Source organism: Vulpes lagopus, chromosome 17, assembly GCF_018345385.1.
Source record: "Vulpes lagopus strain Blue_001 chromosome 17, ASM1834538v1, whole genome shotgun sequence".
NCBI classification, from domain to species: Eukaryota; Metazoa; Chordata; class Mammalia; order Carnivora; family Canidae; genus Vulpes; species Vulpes lagopus.
The window spans coordinates 4567891-4587091 of record NC_054840.1 but is presented as its reverse complement, the minus strand read 5'-3'; the positions used below and the strand labels follow the sequence as shown (position 1 = coordinate 4587091).

The following is a 19201-nucleotide window of genomic DNA, read 5'->3' as shown; positions in this document are numbered from 1 at the left end:
CTCAGATAAAGGGCTAGTATCCAAGATCTATAAAGAGCTTATCAAACTCAACAGCAAAAAAACCAAACAATCCAATCCTGAAATGGGCAAGAGACATGAAGAGAAATCTCACAGAGGAAGACATAGACATGGCCAACACGCACATGAGAAAATGCTCTGCATCACTTGCCATCAGGGAAATACAAATCAAAACCACAATGAGATCCCACCTCACACCAGTGAGAATGGGGAAAATTAACAAGGCAGGAAACCACAAATGGAGAGGATGCGGAGAAAAGGGAACCCTCTTACACTGTGGGTGGGAATGTGAACTGGTGCAGCCCCTCTGGAAACTGTGTGGAGGTTCCTCAAAGAGTTAAAAATAGACCTGCCCTACGACCCAGCAATTGCACTGCTGGGGATTTACCCCAAAGATACAGATGCAGTGAAAGGCCGGGACACCTGCACCCCGATGTTTCTAGCAGCAACGTCCACAATAGCCAGACTGTGGAAGGAGCCTCAGTGTCCATCGAAAGATGATGGATAAAGAAGATGTGGTCTATGTATACAATGGAATATTCCTCAGCCATTAGAAACGACAAATACCCACCATTTGCTTCAATGTGGATGGAACTGGAGGGTATTATGCTGAGTGAAGTAAGTCAATTGAGAAGGACAATCATATGGTTTCACTCATACAGGGAATATAGAAAACAGTGAAAGGTATGCTAAGGGAAACGAGAGAAAATGAGTAGGAAAAATCAGAGAGGGTGACAAAATATGAGAGACTCCTAACTCTGGGAAACGAACAAGGGGTAGTGAAAGAGGAGGTGGGTGGGGGGTTGGGGTGATGGGCACTGAAGGGGGCACTTGACAGGATGAGCACCGGGTGTTATACTATATGTTGACAAATCGAACTCCAATAAAAAATATACAAAAAAAGGAGATCTGTGGAGTTTATACAAAGACTAGAAAACTGCATTTCTTTGGGCCACACTTCAAATGTACTCTAATGATTAGTTTGAGTCCTGGTAAAACTAATTTCAGCCATAAGATTTTTCCTGTATCCTTTATCAGATTTGTAAAATGATGAGGATGTGAGCCGTCTCATCCCAAAATATCTAGTCTTGATCATTACTTCCTTGGTTTCCATTACAGGTCTTCAAACCATGAAATATAAAAATGCATCTGGTAAATTTAGCATGCAAGCAGGTGTGTTCTCCCGATACATACCTGAAATATTCAGTATCAGTCAAGTGTTTTAAGTAGTCTTTTCTAATTAAGCAGGATTGTCTGAGCAGATTCTTCCCTGTAGAGAGAACCTCTTTATAAACAGCTACCTTTGCAGTAGTTAGGCCTGTGATGTTGCAATACTTTTTATTTTTATGCTTTTCATAATTCCCAGTTGCCATTCATTTAGATTCAAGTCTTGAGCACTTAAAATGAGGGTACATCAGGGGAGTTCTGAAGATGGTAGAAGAATATATTTTCCCAAGACTTGCTTTAGAAAATCTGTTTTACAGTATTTTATGTTACTTCTTTTCAGACATAGACCACCAGTCTTTCATAACATCTTAAAATGTTTACTACAGGCAGAACTTAATTGATTTGACCTGGTCACGAAAGATGTGCTGCTATATCAATTATCAAAAAAACCCATCATAACCTTCTTTTCATAATGACTTCTGTATTAAAAGCAACAATTAAATGCATTCTCATCTGTTTTTTAGTAGAACTATGCCATTTCTTTACAAGATCCATTTGGTATTAATCAATCATTTTTTATTTGTTTGTGTAAAGTGCAGAAACCAAAATAGGATGTGTAATTCCACCATAGGTTTCAGCAGAGCTGAAATTTTAGTGTCAGAATCAAATTGGAATCCCATATTCCAACTGGCACTCAAGTTTGCCAGTCTTGGCCTTTTATTTCCCATTATTGTTAGTCATAGTAATTTTTTACTTCCCTCCTCTCTTAATTTCATTTTCTGAAGAGATATTGTATTAGCAAGCCTTTCCAATATAGAGAATGCATTTGTTTCCAATATAGGGGATGCAATCAACTAGCTTCACACGTTGATCTATTAGGCACTCATTCACTAATCATTTGTACTCTGGGGGATACACAGACTGGGTAAGTTTCTATCTTGTCTGTAAAGTAAATCACCAGGGAGAGAAATGAGTTTGATTCGTATTTTTATGCTCAGTCTTCTTCCTTTCCTTTACCTTCTCATCCTCTTGCCTCTTGTTTTGCTCTTCTTCCTTCATTGACTACTCTAACCTGTCACATCAGTTTGACTTAAGCACACTGAAAATGCACCTTCAGTATTATATTAGTGTCCAGTATCTCATTGTCAACATAGGTGGTGAAGGATTCATTCAAAATATCTACTAACCATTTCCAGTGAACAAATGAATTATCAATAGCTAACGAAGGGTTTGTGGTGGTGATTTGTTTTAATGTTAACTGTCCTGTGAAATGCTTTGCACTACGCCGGGTAAGTAGGTGGTATTCAATAAGTGGTTGCTGAAAGAATATGTCAACCTCTCCAAATTTTGGAAATATTAAATCTGCTTCTTCCCCCTTGTTTATTCTATCACTGAAGGACATTAAATTGCCCCTTCTCTGTGTCTTTTACAAAGCTGCTTTGGCTATTGCCTAGGAATGCTGTTCTGAAAATTGATTGATGATGTGTCCAGGCATCTTTCTTGAGTTCAATATGAGTTGAGGGGTATTAACTGCTAACCCAACTCATTTTACTTCTGATACTGGGCCCTAAAAAATTCTTTCTTAATATTTGATTTCTTCTCCAATTTTGAATGAATTATGAAAAATACTGTTTAATGATTTTGAAATGAAATTTCTAGTTCTTATATTTCATATCAACAAAACCTCCCTATTTGAATTTAGGTATATATTTCAAATATTCTGGAGGAATTATCTTTTGTATTGTAGTTTGGCTGGCTTAGGACTACCCTGGCTTTGATGGTTTCCAGTTAACCAGTCAGAACTGAACATGATCAGTTCATTACCATTACCTATTTTACAGTTTCAGAGACCTGGTTACTCTATGTGAGATCAAAGGAAGACACAAGAAAGAGTTAGTTGAGGATTACATTTTCCCCCTATTTCAACCATGCTTTTCTCATTTAGGTGGTGGTTTTCGTCTGCTCCCTGAAAATTTTCATACCTATTATGGAAGTAAATAGCATTGATCCCTTTCTACTTCTTAGAAATAAAAGGTACTACATACTTTTTAAAAGAAAGCACATTATGATATTTCAGACTTCCATACTATTTCCTTTCACTTCTACATATATTTATTCTAATTAGAAAATTTTCAGATACTGTAACGGGTTCATGAAAGTCATCTAGTTTAAATAGTTCATTTTAATGAAATAGTCCAGACACACGATTTATATGTAATATTATAAACACTTGTGGACTCAAGATTCAGTCTGAGAAATAAAGCATTGAAGATTCAGCTCAAGCGGAATGTCATCCCAATGTCATTAACCTCCATAATTCTCAGAGATAACCTCTACCCGGAATTTCAGGTTCATCGTTATCATGGATGTTTATGTGCTTCTGCCACATATACATATGCTCAAAATATATATAATTATTTTTGCATGTTTTAAAACTTGCTGCATAAATGGTATCATCCCACAGGTATCTTTCTGCAACCTACTTTTATGGTTGCTGCTTCGCATTGCACTTTTGAGATGCATTCGTGCTAGCTCAAGTAGCTATAGTGCATTCATTTTTCTTTTTACTGCTTCTAGTATCACAGTATGACTATTCCAAAAAGTACTTGTCCACTTATTTATCCAAAGGTGTTTATATTTTTTCTTCCTTTTCCTTTTTTTTTTCCCTCTTTCAAGTAATTCTGTAATGGATATTTTTTGTACTTGTGAAGAGAAGGACATAGGAGTAGAGACATTAGATTTTAGGAAATGAGAATCATCAGCTATCTCGAAACTGCTCTCTGAAATTGTTCTAATATGCTTCCCATGGTTTCTTCACATTCTCATCATTCTTTCTTATTGCTGGACTTACAGATTTTTGCCAGTTTCATACCTGTGATATGGTATCTCATTGTTTTAGGTTGTATTTTTCTAGTAACTAAGATATCTTTTTCAGATGCTTATTGGACATTGAGAATTCTCTTATGCTAACTGACTATTCATCTTGGCACATTTTTTCCTATCATTTTTTTTTTTGTCTTTATAGACTTGTAAGAAAGCTTTATGTACTTGGATACTAATCCCTCTTTGGTTATATGCAAAGCAAATATTTTCTGTCGGTTTATGCCTTGACTTTTTTGATGCACAACAATTCTTAATTTTAATATATCAAAATTAAAATTTTTCCTTTATAGATTTAATTTTTATTATTTTAATGTTTAGTAAAACCTTCTATTCCTGTCTACCCCAAATCACAAAGCTTTGTATCTCTATGAGGTTTTTAAGTTTTGCTCAGTATCCTTAAATACATATTTAGGTGTGAATCATACTTTTTTCATATGCTTAATCTATCGTCTGAATAATTAATTTTTCCTCACTGCTCTGTAATGCCACCTGTTCTTTATCAAGTTTCCATAAATTCAGGGATATATTTCTGAGCCCCCTATTCTATTCCATTGAACTACTTTCTATCCCTGAAGCAAAGCTACATTGCCCTCAGTTACTGTCATTTTCTATTAAGTCTTAATAGTTAATATGGAAATTGTTCATACCTTGCTCTTAATTGTATTGTATATAAAATTATGTTGACAGGTTTGACCCTTTGCTCCCACAAACACATTTTAAGATTAACTTTTCAAGTTCCATGAAAAATTATAGTGGGCTTTTAATAATAATTACATTAATTTTATAAATTAATTTACAACATTGAGTCTCCCATCCAGGACCAGGTATGTTTGTCCATTTATTTTGGTTTACTCTTCAGTTTTAATAGATAAATTGGCCGTGGGTCAAAAAATGACTGCTCAAAGTCACATAGTCAATTAATAACAAAACCAGTAATAGGAGAAAGGTCTCTTCACTCCTTAACAGCTCAATACACTAAGAAGGCTTGATTATTAAGCCCTCTAAAGAAGAAAGATGGTGGAGTCCTTGCAGCCATTGCACCCACTCATGGAAGTGAATTCAACTTCCCAAGTTGACTAAGTCCTAATAATCAGGGTGTGGTCGGAGAGCTTGCTAGAAATGCTGAATCCCATCCCTTCTCTTCCTACCAGACCAGAATCCTCATCTGAAAGATTCCTGGGTTTCTGGTAAGCACAGTCAAGTTTGTGAAGTACTGCTTACCAAAGTGGAATCTTGAAATTCATTGCATTGGCTTTTTCTCTAAAACCTTTCAAAAATGCTAGTGGGAATCTTGAGATGATCGAATTGCAAAGGGTTCAGATAAGCAGCATTGAGGACTATGCAATGACCCTGGGGTCTTGCTTTCCGACCACAGGCTCACAGTAGCCAGGTCTGCTCTGCTGAATGAATATCAAAAGTCTGAAATGAGAAGGGATTTTTTTTTAAAAAAAGTATGTATCCATAATCCTATAACCTTAAAGAAAACAAAACATTAGGGTTTTTTTTGTTTGTTTCTGAAAGCAGCGTATCTCAGGAAGAATAGGGGTTCTCCGAGTATCTGTAGTTATTCAGGAAACAAGTGCATTTGCTTTGAAATCACTAGCTGCTCCAAATTGGCATTTTAGCTACTAAATGCCATTGGGGAAAATTCTGCTGGGGAAAGAAAAAAAAAAAAAAGATGGAATACTGACTGGGGAGACAGAAGCACAGAAGATTCAGTCTTTAAAGTAAAACAAAGGAGAAAGATCAGACGATGTTTTCAAGTGGTCATAGACTATTCATGTTCATCTCCGTTCTTCTTCTCTAACTCCTGGAGCAGCCAGTTATCTACAGGGGGAGGGGGGGAAGGTGAGGAGAGGGGATTCAAAAAAAAAAAAAAGAAAAAAAAAAAGAAAAGTGAGATTCCCTGCAATATCCCCTCTGGCCACTAGGGGTACCTTTGTACCATTTTTCATCCTGCACCGATTTGGAGTAGAAACCTCTATTAGGGGAAAAGCAGGGTCCTCGGCATTTTTTGCGAGCAGTGCACCCAGAATCCAAAAAGATTTTTATAAAAAAAAAAAAAAAGAAGGAGGAAGAAAGCAGCCACAGTTCTCCCGGTCACCCGAACGGGGCCACGGAACCGCTTCCCTGGACATCGGCGCCAGGGATTCGTTTTCGAGGTCAATTTCCCATCGAGATAAATCTATTGGATTAGTCGGATTATCTGATTGCAGCCGAAAGAAGTAACGTTGTTTGATCATTTGTATTTTCTTGCCTGCTGGTCGGATTTGCATGGAGGTGGTGGCTCTGGGTCCCGAGAATCCTGGATCGTGGCTTCATCTGGGGAGAAAAAAAGGATCAATCGACACGTTTTGGAAGTGTCCGTGGGTGAATTAAAAAAAAAAAAAAAAAAGGAAAAAAAAAAAGGAGGTGTGGGGGGGTGGTGGTGGTGGTGGTGGTGCTTTTGCAAAAACTGGGATTGCGGCTGCTTAAAGAAGAAAAATAAATTGAAAAAGGAAGCGTCTTGAATTCTGCTACAAGAATCCCCAGGGCTCAAGATCCAGAAAAAGAAATAAATAAATAAAAAGAGAGAGAAAAAGAAAAAAAAAAAAAAAGGGGGAAAAAAAGCGAAAAAGCGTCTAGAAGCGGATAAATACTTGGACCGATCGAGCCTGAATTTGACGGCGAAGTGGAAGGAGGAGTCTCCTTGAAGGGCCGGAGGGGCGCTAAGGGAGGACGGGGGCCTGCGCGGCTCGCTCCGGGAGGGTAAGTCGGGGGGGCGCGGGGGGCGCGGGGGGCCGCGGGGTGCAGGGGGCGCAGGGGGCGCAGGCGGGGTGCAGGGGGCGCAGGCGGGGTGCCGGGGGTCGCGGCGTGCAGGCGGGGTGCAGACGGGGTGCCGGGGGTCGCGGCGTGCAGGCGGGTGCAGGCGGGGTGCCGGGGGTCGCGGGGTGCAGGCGGGGTGCAGACGGGGTGCCGGGGGTCGCGGCGTGCAGGCGGGTGCAGGCGGGTGCAGGCGGGGTGCTGGGGGTCGCGGGGTGCGGGCGCGGTGCAGGAGGGTCGCGGGGTGCAGGCGGGTGCAGGCGGGTGCAGGCGGACGGAGCTCCCGGCCCCGGCTCGGCGGCGGACCTCAACTTTGCACCCGAGACCTCCGGCGGCCGAGCCCGGGCCCCGCGCTCTCCCGCGGGCGGCACTTCCCGGGGACCGAGCGGCGATGCCCGCGGAGCCGCCTGTGCGGGCTGCGCTCCCCCCGGGGCGGCCGCGGATGCTCGGCGGCGGGGACACTGGCCGCTTCCGCGTTCCCCGGCTCCCCTCCCCTCCCCCCTCCCCTCCCCCCTCCCCTCCCCCTCCCCCTCCCCCTCCCCGCCCGCTGCTGCGCTGCAGGGCCCCTGCCCCGGGGGGACGCCGCGGTGCACGGCCGCCGCGCGGGGCTCGGGATCCACTTGCAAGACTTCGGCGTAACCCGGCGCCGGGGAACTTTGTGGGAGTTGGAGGAGCCCGGCCGCCCCCGCCCCCGCCCCCGCCCCCGCCCCGCCCCGCCCCCGCCCCGGCCCCGGGTCCCCCCCGCCCCCGCCCCCGCCCCCGCCCCACCCCGCGCCGCGCGCCCTCGCAGACCTGTGCGCGCCTCCCGTGCAGGCCGTTCCAGCCCCTCCCGCCCTCCCTGCCTCCTTTTTTTTTTTTTTTTTAATTTTTTTTTGTTTTTTTATTCTCTTATTTTTTTTAGGTCCTCCTCCCTATTGGCAGGGGGGAAATCAATGTCAGCGCATAGGATCACAGTGAGGCCCCCACATGAGTGGTGTTCACGGACTCAGACAACTAAAAGTTGCTCCGCAATCCGGGAAAAAGCCTGTTCTTGTGAACCGGTTTGCGGACCCACATGGTTCCGAGCAGGAGCAGTCACAGATGGGCTGATGGGTTTGGAATGTGTCCCTAGATAGGCTAAATATCTGTTATCTCAATAGGTATCTAACTATCTACTAATGAACTACCCCCCCACCCCCCCCACCACCCCTTAGTACCTTCTGACACCTCAGCATTATGATTTTAGTTGGCTCTTCCCATTTAAGGCCAATTCGTGAGATCTTAAAGCTTCAGACATCAAGATCCCTTACAATAAAATGGACCTAGACAATTGTTAAGATAGAAAACAGTGATTTTTTTTTTTCTTTAAATCCAATTTTATCTCTTAAAGAAAAGCATCAAATATCTTTTCAGGGGTTTCTGTTTACAGATTAGGATAGGGATGGAGATACTTTTATGGCCTTAACATTGAAGCCTCCCCATGATGTGTGAATTCATGAAAGGCCACTCTTCAATGTCATCTGAAGCGCTCATCATCCCCGTACTTATTTCAGGAATCCCAAATGCATCAGACATCCTGGTCTATTAAAAGGGGAGCCTTGCCAAACTTTCTTCCCGGTTTCCTATGTGTATGTGTTTCCTAAATCTGAGTTCTGAAACAAGCACCGTGTCATTCCTTTTTTTTTTTTTTTTTTTTTTTAAGAGGAAATAGCAAAATAGAAAACTTTTCTCCCAAGGATTCTATGGTGCAGAAGTTAAATATTTCCTCTTTTTTTTTTTCTTTTTCAGATTTTGTGTAAGCTTGTCTAAAGGCCACAAAAAATAGAAAACTAGTTTTTATAAGCCCAACTGTTAGTTTCAGGGAGAAATCTGAGAGGCTAGATTTGCCTTTCTTTTGCGCAGCTCTAAGTCACGTGGTTCATGCACAGGGTGAGCTAGAAGAATGGATGGTCTGTGTATTGGTACATTCTAGCCACTGATCTTAGCCCCACAGATCAATGATAGTGAACATCTTTTTTACAAAGTTTGAAGTAATATAGAAAAAAAATGTTAGCTGGCAAAGAACAACATTAAATGATGACAGTAAATATTTAATGAAGATGAATGGGAGGTGAGCTGGAGTTTTTCCTTCTGGGCTAGTAGAGAATATGACGTTGATACAAAGGTAGATGGAGAATATGAAACATGAGAAAGAAGGTTCTTTTAAAAGTTAATTCGGATATTTCACAACCGTTGAGCTGGTGGTCATGACTTTCGCCACAGTGCTAAGCAGAAGACTCCGCTCAAAGTGTCCTTGTCCCGGCTGAGTGCTATTTTTCTCCGTCAGGAATCATCAATACTTTCTATTCTCTTTCACCAGTGGAAAAGGAAAAGGGGAAACTTTGTCTTACTCTTTGGTTTCTGTAAGCGGTTCCTGCACAGAACTCTGGTGACTTTGTAGGTAGTAGATCCACTTTGGAAGGTCAATAATGATGGAAATAATAGTAAAATTACACACCACAGAATTTTTTCAGACTGTAGCCAATAAACAAAACCAAGGTACCCGGTTATAGAAATCCTCTCTACCAAGAGAGCAGATCACTCTATGAACTCCCGAAAAACTTGAGCGTTCACTTAGAAAATTCATTACATCTTGCTCTATCTTATCCAAACACCTATTTTTGGTTAAGATGATTAAAGCAGGAGGGTCTTGATCAGCTTTTCCACTTTTGATTCAGAGTAACATAGAATGTAGTAGTTTTGGATGAAGGGATGGAAGCTCTCAATTACCCCAGAAAATTACAAACCCTGTTCCTGAGGTATGTGACAAGAAATAGCACTGGATTCCCCAAAGCTCATGACTATAGGAAAACTGATGTTGCATTCATTGGAGCTTTGACAGCTGCACCTGTCCCTCAAAAGCCTTCCATGTGTTCTAACTCACCTAATATTCAGTAGGAGTGAAGATATTTCCTGCGGCTTCTTTCTATGATTTTGAGACGATTAAATACAGTTAGTTACATACTATTCTACATTAATTCATTTTTTTTGAAAAGCCTCTTAATTGAAAGTAAAATGAAAAGGGCAAGAGTTTTACATGAATTATTGAAATTTAACACATGGCATCCAAAACCGTAGATTTTCCATCTCTTTCGCTTTCTTGAGAAATGTCAAAATAAAACAAAAGTTTTGGTTAATTTAAAATTTCAATTTTTTAATATCTCAAATTTGTAAGACCCAGACAATAAAAAGAAAAATAGTGAACATTCATGATGAATCTAGAATGTCCTTTTTAATACCTTTTATTTTTTTGATTTTTTTTGATTTTTTTAATGCCTTTTAAAAATATAATTTAAAATATTTTGATGTAGCTACCATTCCCAACCGTTTCTAAGAAGAGTGATTCCTCAACAGTAACATACTTGATTCTTTTGGCTTTGCTATTAATGGAATCACGTTAATGATGTTGAACATCACTATGTTGCTATGAAAGGATATGAAGTATTTTTACCTTTAAAATTCTGCTCTCCACCCTCCACCCCCACAAAAAAAAAAAAAAGAACCCCACCTATTTGGTAGCAAACCTGTGTGAGACAGAAAGATTACTAACTCCAAGCTTAACTGAAGTCAGAGAAAACTAGTAAATCACTTCAGGGATTTGAAATTATTAGACATTAAACTTTTGGGGGATTTTATATGAATTCGTTTTATAACAGTCAATATAATCTCTTCTGTGCCTATTTCCGTTGCATGTAAGAGAAATTCTAGTCAATGGCAACACGCTTTACTGCTGCCATTACTGCAGACTTTATAGATCAGAGATGTGTCAGCATGTTAGCTTTAGCAGTAATGCCTCTTTTGTGTGAAACCTTATGGGCCTTGCAGGCAGTCTCTCATCCTGACACTCATAAAACGTTCAAGTCCTCATATTTATTATTTAATTTTCTTCCTATATATAGCAACAGAACACTTCAATATATGAATATGTGGCCAAAAAAAACAACAGGCAAGCGTCAATGGGACTAATGAGTTTTAATAATACACATATTAGGGGCTCCTAAAGGAAGCTTAATTAAGAAAAACAAGTTGAGCATGAAATTCATTTTGGAACAAAAGCGAGTTAAGTTATTGCTACAGATGTAAAATCAAAAACCACAGTGATCCGTCCCAGGAGATAAAGTTCCCGCCTGAGACTGACTAGACCTACTTAGTGCAGTTGACATCTTAGGACCTGCCTTTAAGTTGATGAGCTTGGTTGGGTTTGACTCCTGGAATTGAAGCATATATACTTTTTCACTTTTCTCTGGTGTCTGTAGCATTTAAGTATTTTACCTGTGTACCCAGTCACACTTTTTGTACATGATCCTGATGATCCTGGTTCCCTTGTGATAGGTCACACAGTAGGCTTTTCTTTGTCTGTGGTCTTCTCTGCCTGCACCTAGAGCTACCCCAGGAGCCCATGCCGTCCCTTTGGCTGTGCTGTCGTGGTGCTTCGGTTTCTCTATCAATTTACCTGCACCTATAATTCTGTTTAATTTTTGACATAATTTAGAAAGTAAGCCGGCATTTGTTTTCCTGCTTATTTGTTTATTTGGTAGCGCCAGTGGGGAGAAGTAGGACAGAAGTCGGGAAACAGATAGAATATTGGGCAGATATCTTCTTAGAGTGTGATTTTCTTATATTTTGTCTGTATCTAAATGACAGAGTCATATTCTGAAAAGAACGGAGATGTCAGGCAGTGATATGGAGGTTTTATATATGTGCCTCAACAACTTCCTTTTTTTGAAACAAACATCCCATTGATGTACTAACTTATTCTTTTATACAGATGTTTGTCATCACTTAAATGTAACAGTACTTTTTTCTTCCTTGAAGCACCCAGTGAACGTTGAGTCATAGAAAAAAAGAGGTTAATTGTAACATTTCATGGTGAATTGAAAATTCTTGCTGCCTTTTTTTTTTCTTTAATAGTTTGGTGACTACTTTCATACTGTCATATGGGGGCACTCACTGTGCTTGGAAAATCAGCAAGGTCACCCATGAAATCAATGAATATTGTTTTGATAAAAAAAAAAAAAACTAACCTGGAATTTTCACTGGGATAAGATTTTCCCGTAAGATACCCACTCCTCTTAGGATAGAATTCACCAAGAAAATCGTGATGATGGCATAGGGCATTGACTAACAGTTGTCACAATATTCACACCTAAAAACGGTACTTGAGCCATTTAATAGTTAACCATAGCTCTACAAGGTTCACTTCAGTAAACATTATGTTTCAAGTTGGTGCATCTGTCATTTGTGATTTAAATCTATATTACTTAGTTGTCCAAAACTTTACAGAAAGTGATAGTGTTATCTGTCCTTTTTTTTTATGGGTAAAAAACCAATCACTGGGTTCCTTACGTCTTTAACTATGCCAGGTATCCTAATGCATATGTTATCATGAGTATTGATATAAAAAGTTCCCATTATTCAGACCCGCGGTCTTCAGTAATAACCTCTGAGCAGTTGTCGAGGATACAGAGGTAAAAAAGATCGTACACTGAAACAGCACAGTAGTAGTCGTCTGTGTGACTTCCATGACGGCAAGGTTTTTGTCTTGTGTTCCAAAGCCGTACCTGGCACATAACTGGTGACCAATAAATATTTGTTAAGTGGGTGAAGAGATGGGCTCTAGCTTTGGACGTTAACAACTAAATATGTAACCTCTTGCTTCATCCTTGGTCTCTTCATTTTTACCTTTTTTTTTTCCTTAACATCAGTCAGTTGTTCTTTTGAACAACATATGCAAAGTTCCAAAAGTAGAAAGGAATATATTTAAAGATTGAATTTTAATCAGAGACAAATGATAATTGAGACTTTGTAGCAATTTTTATTTATAGGTTTTTAAAGAGATTTTGATAAATTATTTTATTAAGGCGTACAAGTACAATAGGGTTATTTCTGGTTGTAATTGACCAAAACGTGCATTAGAGTTATTTTCTGCCATGAGGAAAATGTGATCGCTCAAGGAACTTTGGAGGAAGTAAAAATTAGTCAAACATTTACAAACACTTGGAACATAGACAGTGAGTTTTAGACTACAATGAAGTTTGGTGTTTGGGCCATTATTCGAACCCTTTTCTCGTTTTTTTTTTTTTTTTTTTAAATGCTTTTTAATTCTGAGCTCCCTAGTCAATTTTATTTAAATGGTGGATTCAAAAAAAAAAAAAAAAAAGAAAAAAAAATAAATGGTGGATTCATTGAGCAACTTAACGTTCCACATGTATGTTAAATTCTTGCAAATATTTATTCATCGCCATGCTGCTCATGGCCTGTGAATAGAGCATTTTTGGGGATTTTGTGATTACTAGTACTAATAGAACTGTAATATGAAGGGAAAAGAAAAGACGTGGACGTCTGAAGAATATTGCAAGTGTAATGTTTTTTTTCCCCCTTTGGGGCACTGGTCCAACTCTAAGCCGGGTCAGGAGTGACAGGAAGCCATTATCATTGTTTGGTGCCTTATGTGAAAGGAGTTGGTGGTCTTAGTCCAGTTCCTAGTAGACAGTTATTCCTTAAACAATAGTCACTATAGTGTTTGCCAATTCCAGCAGAAGCCTGGGACTGAATGGGCACAAAGGTTTAACTACCCCTTCTCTGCTAATCATCCTCCAAGAGGTCAAGATTGACACAGCCTGGCACAGGGCCACACCGAGAAACTTAGCACTGCCTCTGCCAAAGTTGTAGCTATTCTCTGGCAACAAGGGATTTTTTTAAAGAGGACTTTAATTAAGCAGGGCACCAGGAATGGCAATTCTCTACTCTTCCCAGGCACAGCAACTCACTAGAAACAAAAATAAGCTTAGATAGCGACTTGAGAATGTAGCACTGCTCTTGGATTGTTCTCTCTTCTCCGTAAAGCTGGTGGCAGCCATAATTAAGTTGCTTCTGGAAGCAATGACTTGTGACCCAAAAGTGGCCCCTTTCAGACAAAAGCATCAATTTAATATCAAGGGAAGTAATCAGCCCTACCTTGCTGTCTTTCCTGAGCTCTTGAGTGATTATTCATTTTCTTCTAAAGGATCACAGGGTCGCCAATTGGTTTTAAAAATATGTCCTGCAGTATTTTACATATACATTAAAACTGTTGCTCATACTTTTTTTTTTTTTTTAACATCCTGTCTTATGAACTTATGAATTCCTGTCCCTCTTACCCTTTCACCTGTTGTTTGCTTGGAAGTCAGGACTATTAAGTTAGATTTTAGATTTAACAATTAATACTTAGAGATTCTGAGTGTAAATTCAAAGTATACAGGAAGTAAAAGTCATTTTATACAGTTAAATGTTAGATGGTTTGTTTCAGCCACCTCTAGGGCAAAAAAAAAAAAAAAAAAAAAGAATGTCTGGTCTCCAATATTCAGCCATTAGTTGTAATGATGGCCATAGCAGAAATATTCAGATGTGAATGGAGAAGGAAGCACTATCACTTTGAATCTCTTTCTTTGTGGTGTCAGGAAAGCTACGGCATCTCAGAATCCCATTTTTTTTTTTTTTTTTTTTTTTGCCAGACAGCAGTGGAATTAGCTACCAGTCTGCATGGCCATCCATGTACGCCCTTGCACGTTGAGGAATTTCTATTATACTATGATTTGTTTCTACCTCTTCTCCTTCTTACCATCTCTTGCTGTAAGTCTAATTAAGGTAATGCCTTTACAGGGATCAGGCATTACAGATGGATAACAGCTGAGGGTAGGGTTAATTGATAAAAAATAATGTAATAAATGAATGGGTTATTCTTGAAGACTAAGGACAACCTATTTATGGCATTATCATGATTATAATTCTTCTAATCATACTCGGGATAAGATCTTATATTCCTGAAATGGCCCGGAAATTCTTGAACGGTCAGCTCCTCTCCAGCATGCCACCCTACCCTGCCCTCAAAGTCTTCACTCTTTGTTCTTGAAAAGCCCCACCCTTCACAGCATTTTGGGCTTTCTCTTTCCTCCGTCCGTCCCCTGATTTTCACCTGCTAACTCCTACTCATCCTTCAGAACTGCTTTTTAGGAAGATCATCCACCCTGGTCCAGACTCATTACATCTCCCCTCAGAAGCGCACGTGGTGGCTCAGTCGGTTAGATGTCTGGCTCTTGATTTCCGCTTGGGTCATGATCTCAGGGTCATGAATTTGGGGTCATGGGATCTGAGCCCTGCATCTGGCTCTGTGCTCAGCAGGGAGTCTGCTTGGGATTCTCTTTCCTTTTCCTGTCCCTTCTCTTTTCTCTCCTCTCTTTTCTCTTTTCTCTCTATCCTTCTCTCAAATAAATGAATAAATCCTTAAAAAAAATCTTCTTTTTGGGATTCTCTTTCCTCTTCCTGTCCCTCCTTTTTTCTCCCTCTGTCCCTCCCCTCCTCTCCTTCTCTCAAATAAATGAATAAACCTTAAAAAAAAAATCTTCTTTGGAGAACCCTGCATTATCCATCCTTCTTGGTGAAGTATTTATGACAATAGTTATTTGTGTGACAGATTTCAATAAACTGCATCCCCCCATTGAACTTCAGTCTCCATGAGAATCAGCACTGTGCCCATCTTGTGTACGTGGGCCTCGCCAACGGCTACCCCTGGACAACTAAGAGAATGGGGAGGAGAGCTATGTTATAAATTACTGTGATCGAAAGTACTACAGATTCAGTTACGAGAAGATAATAGGTGCTTTGAGAGTTGAGAGAAGGGAGTGTTTTTGTGGCTGGAAGGATCTGGGAGGGAAGTACTGATATTTGAGCCAAGCTTCGGGGGAGGCTAACTAGGGTTCCTCCAGGCAAACATTGTCCAAGCGAACACTTTCTAGGGAGGAAGATCTTGGTGAACAAGTCGGGCTCTCAATTCACTGGCTGCTGCTCCCGGTGCTGTGAGCTGCCTTCCAGTCGTCTTGTGTTTGCACCGAGATAGTTGGCTAAGGGTGTAACCTTGGCAACATACTCCTCGTTTTTTCCTTGCTACTCTTGAAAATATTTTATTGGTAAAATTTTTTCTTCTGTTACTGTCAAATTTTAGTTTGCCTTTTCTCCTTGATAATGTATTCTCTCTGTTATTTTCTTACATCACTGGAGAGATTGATTTAGAGTGGAAGTAGCTTAAGGAGAAAAAAAAAAACAAATAGAACTGCTTGTATTTTCTTTGGAGGAGAGGATGTTAAGTTTGGGAATTGACTGAAGCCAACCTACCCTTCTTCTTCTTCTTCTTCTTTTTTTTTTTTTTTTTTTCTTTCTGAAAAGGATGCTCTGGAAAAAAAATTGAGAAGGGGGCAGGTTTTATCTTTAGAGTCCATTAATTCTTCAGCCTTATCTCCTTCTATTTGTGAGAACTCACTAGGTTCATAAAACTGTGGCCTTGTTTTATTGAAAAATGTTTCAGTGGCTTTGTGTTCCTGATCTTCCATTTAATTATCTGTTACAAAGAGATGGTAATGATCTCTACTTCATGGTATTTAGAGACAATTAAATGAGATGATGCAGTTAGCTCACAGACTGGCCTCAATCTGTGCTCAGTTGGTGGTAGCTATTAATCAAGTTATTAATTAATGGTGATTATGAAAGAATAAGCTTGTCGCCACAGTGGTTCTCAATAGCTACATGGTGGTAGGGCCATGACATGGCCTATGGCATCCCTTGAAGTTTGATGTTCCCATCTCAGAGTAAACCTTTCATAAATCCTTGGTTCCGTTTCTTACTTTTTCTCCTTGTACCCTTCCGGTACGGCTTACTTTTCTACCTCGATGCAGTTTATCTATTCAACAATGGAATTACCACTTCTCATAACCTTTGCTCCTTGAAGCTCTAACATTCTTGACTTGTTTATCGCCAATCCTAACTTTTTTCATTTTCGCTCTGGCCTACGTTATGGGATGTTGCTGGAAGAAGTCTCAATACCAAAATACTTGGAGATGCTCTAAATTGTGCTTATTAATTAACCCCAGCAGGCTGATCAACAGCCTTTTTATTTTCCTCTTGTTAGTGTCCTGTGTGTTTCACTTTCCTCAAATGCTAAAACTGAACATATGACTTAATTGAGTTGGTCTCATCGGGGAGCAAAGCAAAATGTCATGTTTCATAAAACTTTAGGGATGTTCTTTGGAGTTAGGCAGTCCTCAGCTTGTTTCTTGGGTCTGCCTTTCCCTAGCTTTGAGGCTTTAGGAAAGTTATCTAACCACTTAAATTATCATTTTCCTCTTCTCAAATAACAGCACGTGGCTTGTAAATTGGTGGTGGGAACTAAATGGGACATGTAAAGTGGTTTGGACAGGGCTTGGAAAATAGTTGGTGATGATAATGTTTATTTGCTGTTATTTTCACATAAATGTAGTATATTCACCTATATTTTAAGTTGAACATGGTAATAAAATTGTTTCTGGTTTCTTTCTCACCATTTAGTTCACTAAGGTAATGGTCCCCACATTTTTTGTGATTATACAATCTTAGGTTTATGATAACCAAACCAAAAAGTATAACATATCTACATGCAAATCCTACATAAATATCTCTATCATCAGATTGTAAATCATACACCAAATAGACATTAAAGGATGAGAAAAATAAAATCAGTATTTTTAGTATCTTTTGAATCTTGATGCCTTCATTCCATCATTCATCAATATCCCAAGACGTAGAGATTCTAAGGGCACAGTTCACAGTTCATGAAATGCATATAACTCTGTATTTCAAATTGTTTTCTTGATGTTTTGAAAATCTTCGTTGTTTTTGCATGTGATTAGATAGCTGTGGTGTTGGGTCTTGCAATGTAGCTGAAGAGCTTGTATTAGAAGTTGGAGAAGTTTCACGTCTGCTTGTTTCTTGTTCTTATGATTGTGTCACTAGTATTTCCTTTCGCAAATATTTATCTTTTGAGAGGCATTTAGTTCAGCAGTCCTTTCTGTGACAGTTACTTTAGTTTCAACATGATGAAAAACATATAAATCTACTTATCCAGTGATGTTACCAGTGATGTTAACTCTAGTATAAATCACTATACGGTTGGAAAGAAACAATAACAACAAAACTGTCTCCGCTGGCCAACCCACCATGTTAAAGACTGTACACCTTCCCAAGAACATCTCAAGTGCTATAGGCATCACACAACCACGTGGAGTGGAGATGCTGGTATTTAAGCCATATATTCACATTAGCAAAGCTTCATTTCTTTCCCTTTAAGCTTTACGTAAAAAATTATGATATGTAGCTCAGGATTTACTTTCCTTCTCTCATCTGGTCATCTTGTGGTTAAGGTATGGGCACAGTGCTTTGGAGATCTCTGCTGCACAGCATTGCCAGCTTAATTTTCTTGTGAATAAATTTGATAATATTCTTCCCCTGTTAGGAATATTTAATGGCTTTTTATCATCCTGTGAATAAAATCCAAACTCTTTAGCTTTTTAATAAAGGGCTTGCTTGATTTGGCTGTAACCTGCCTTTTCAGTCTCGTTTACTGAACCTCATTTACTCTGACTTCTGGCCAAACTAAACCATGCCCTCCTCAAACATTGCTGCGTCTTTCCTTTCTGTTGTAGGTCGGGGTTTCCCAGGGCAGAGGAAAAAAGACTCTGAGATGGAGGTTTACCCGCAGGAAGTTTATTGGGACATGCCACTGGGAGGGAGGGAGGGAATCACAGTCAGTGCCTCCCTCTGTACCAGTGCCTCCCAGGGTGGCCCCTCGGAAGAGTTAGTCTGCTTTGGGGCAAGAAAGCCAGGCTTTACACTGGTGTGGACCGGTCATTGGAATGTGAGCTCTTCCCGTGGAGACTGAGCACTACAGTATCCACTCCATATCCTTTCCATATTTCTAGAATGTACCCTCTGCCTGGGATCTCTTCCAAGACCATCCATGTTCAAGTCTCTTTGCTAATCCGTTAACTAGAAGTAGACCTGTCTTCTAAAGTCTTAACAGCATTTCCTGTTGCATTCGTTTGTTTATTCATTCTATTTTTAAGTACTTACTATTACCCCTTGATTACACATTGGTTCCTTTAAGTGTTCAGGTATAGAAAGGACTCCTGGGACTCAAATAGTTTATACTCCTTAGAAAGCTTGGTTACAGGGAAACAGTATGAGAGAGCAACAGGAGAAGGATATCCATTGAATGGGTGCTGGACGTCTCAGACCAGGCTTCTTTGTTTTGTCACTGCAAGTCACACAGGATAGTCTTCGTCTCCAAGTCACTTCCGGTAGGCATGTGAAACATCGTGGTACAGGAATCCCCAAGTCTGCTCATGCTCAGATTCTCTTATAGTGAGCTGGTCACGTAAGCACATTCCAGTTACATGGGTGGTCTTGGCCATTGGGAACACTGCAGTCCACTGAAACCAGTTATTAGTAAATGCAATAATTATTAAAT

At 40.0% G+C, this 19201-nt stretch overlaps 1 protein-coding gene across 4 annotated transcripts in view; it reads left to right on the top strand.

The window, feature by feature from the left end:
- Window positions 1–6638: 6638 nt before the first annotated feature.
- NLGN1 (neuroligin 1) overlaps window positions 6639–19201 on the top strand; it is a 651016-nt gene continuing 638453 nt past the window's right edge. For all 4 annotated transcript variants that reach the window (XM_041731469.1, XM_041731468.1, XM_041731465.1 and 1 more), the window contains exon 1: window positions 6639–6816. The gene's annotated coding sequence lies outside the window, so the exon portion shown is untranslated. The remainder of the gene's footprint in view (window positions 6817–19201) is intronic.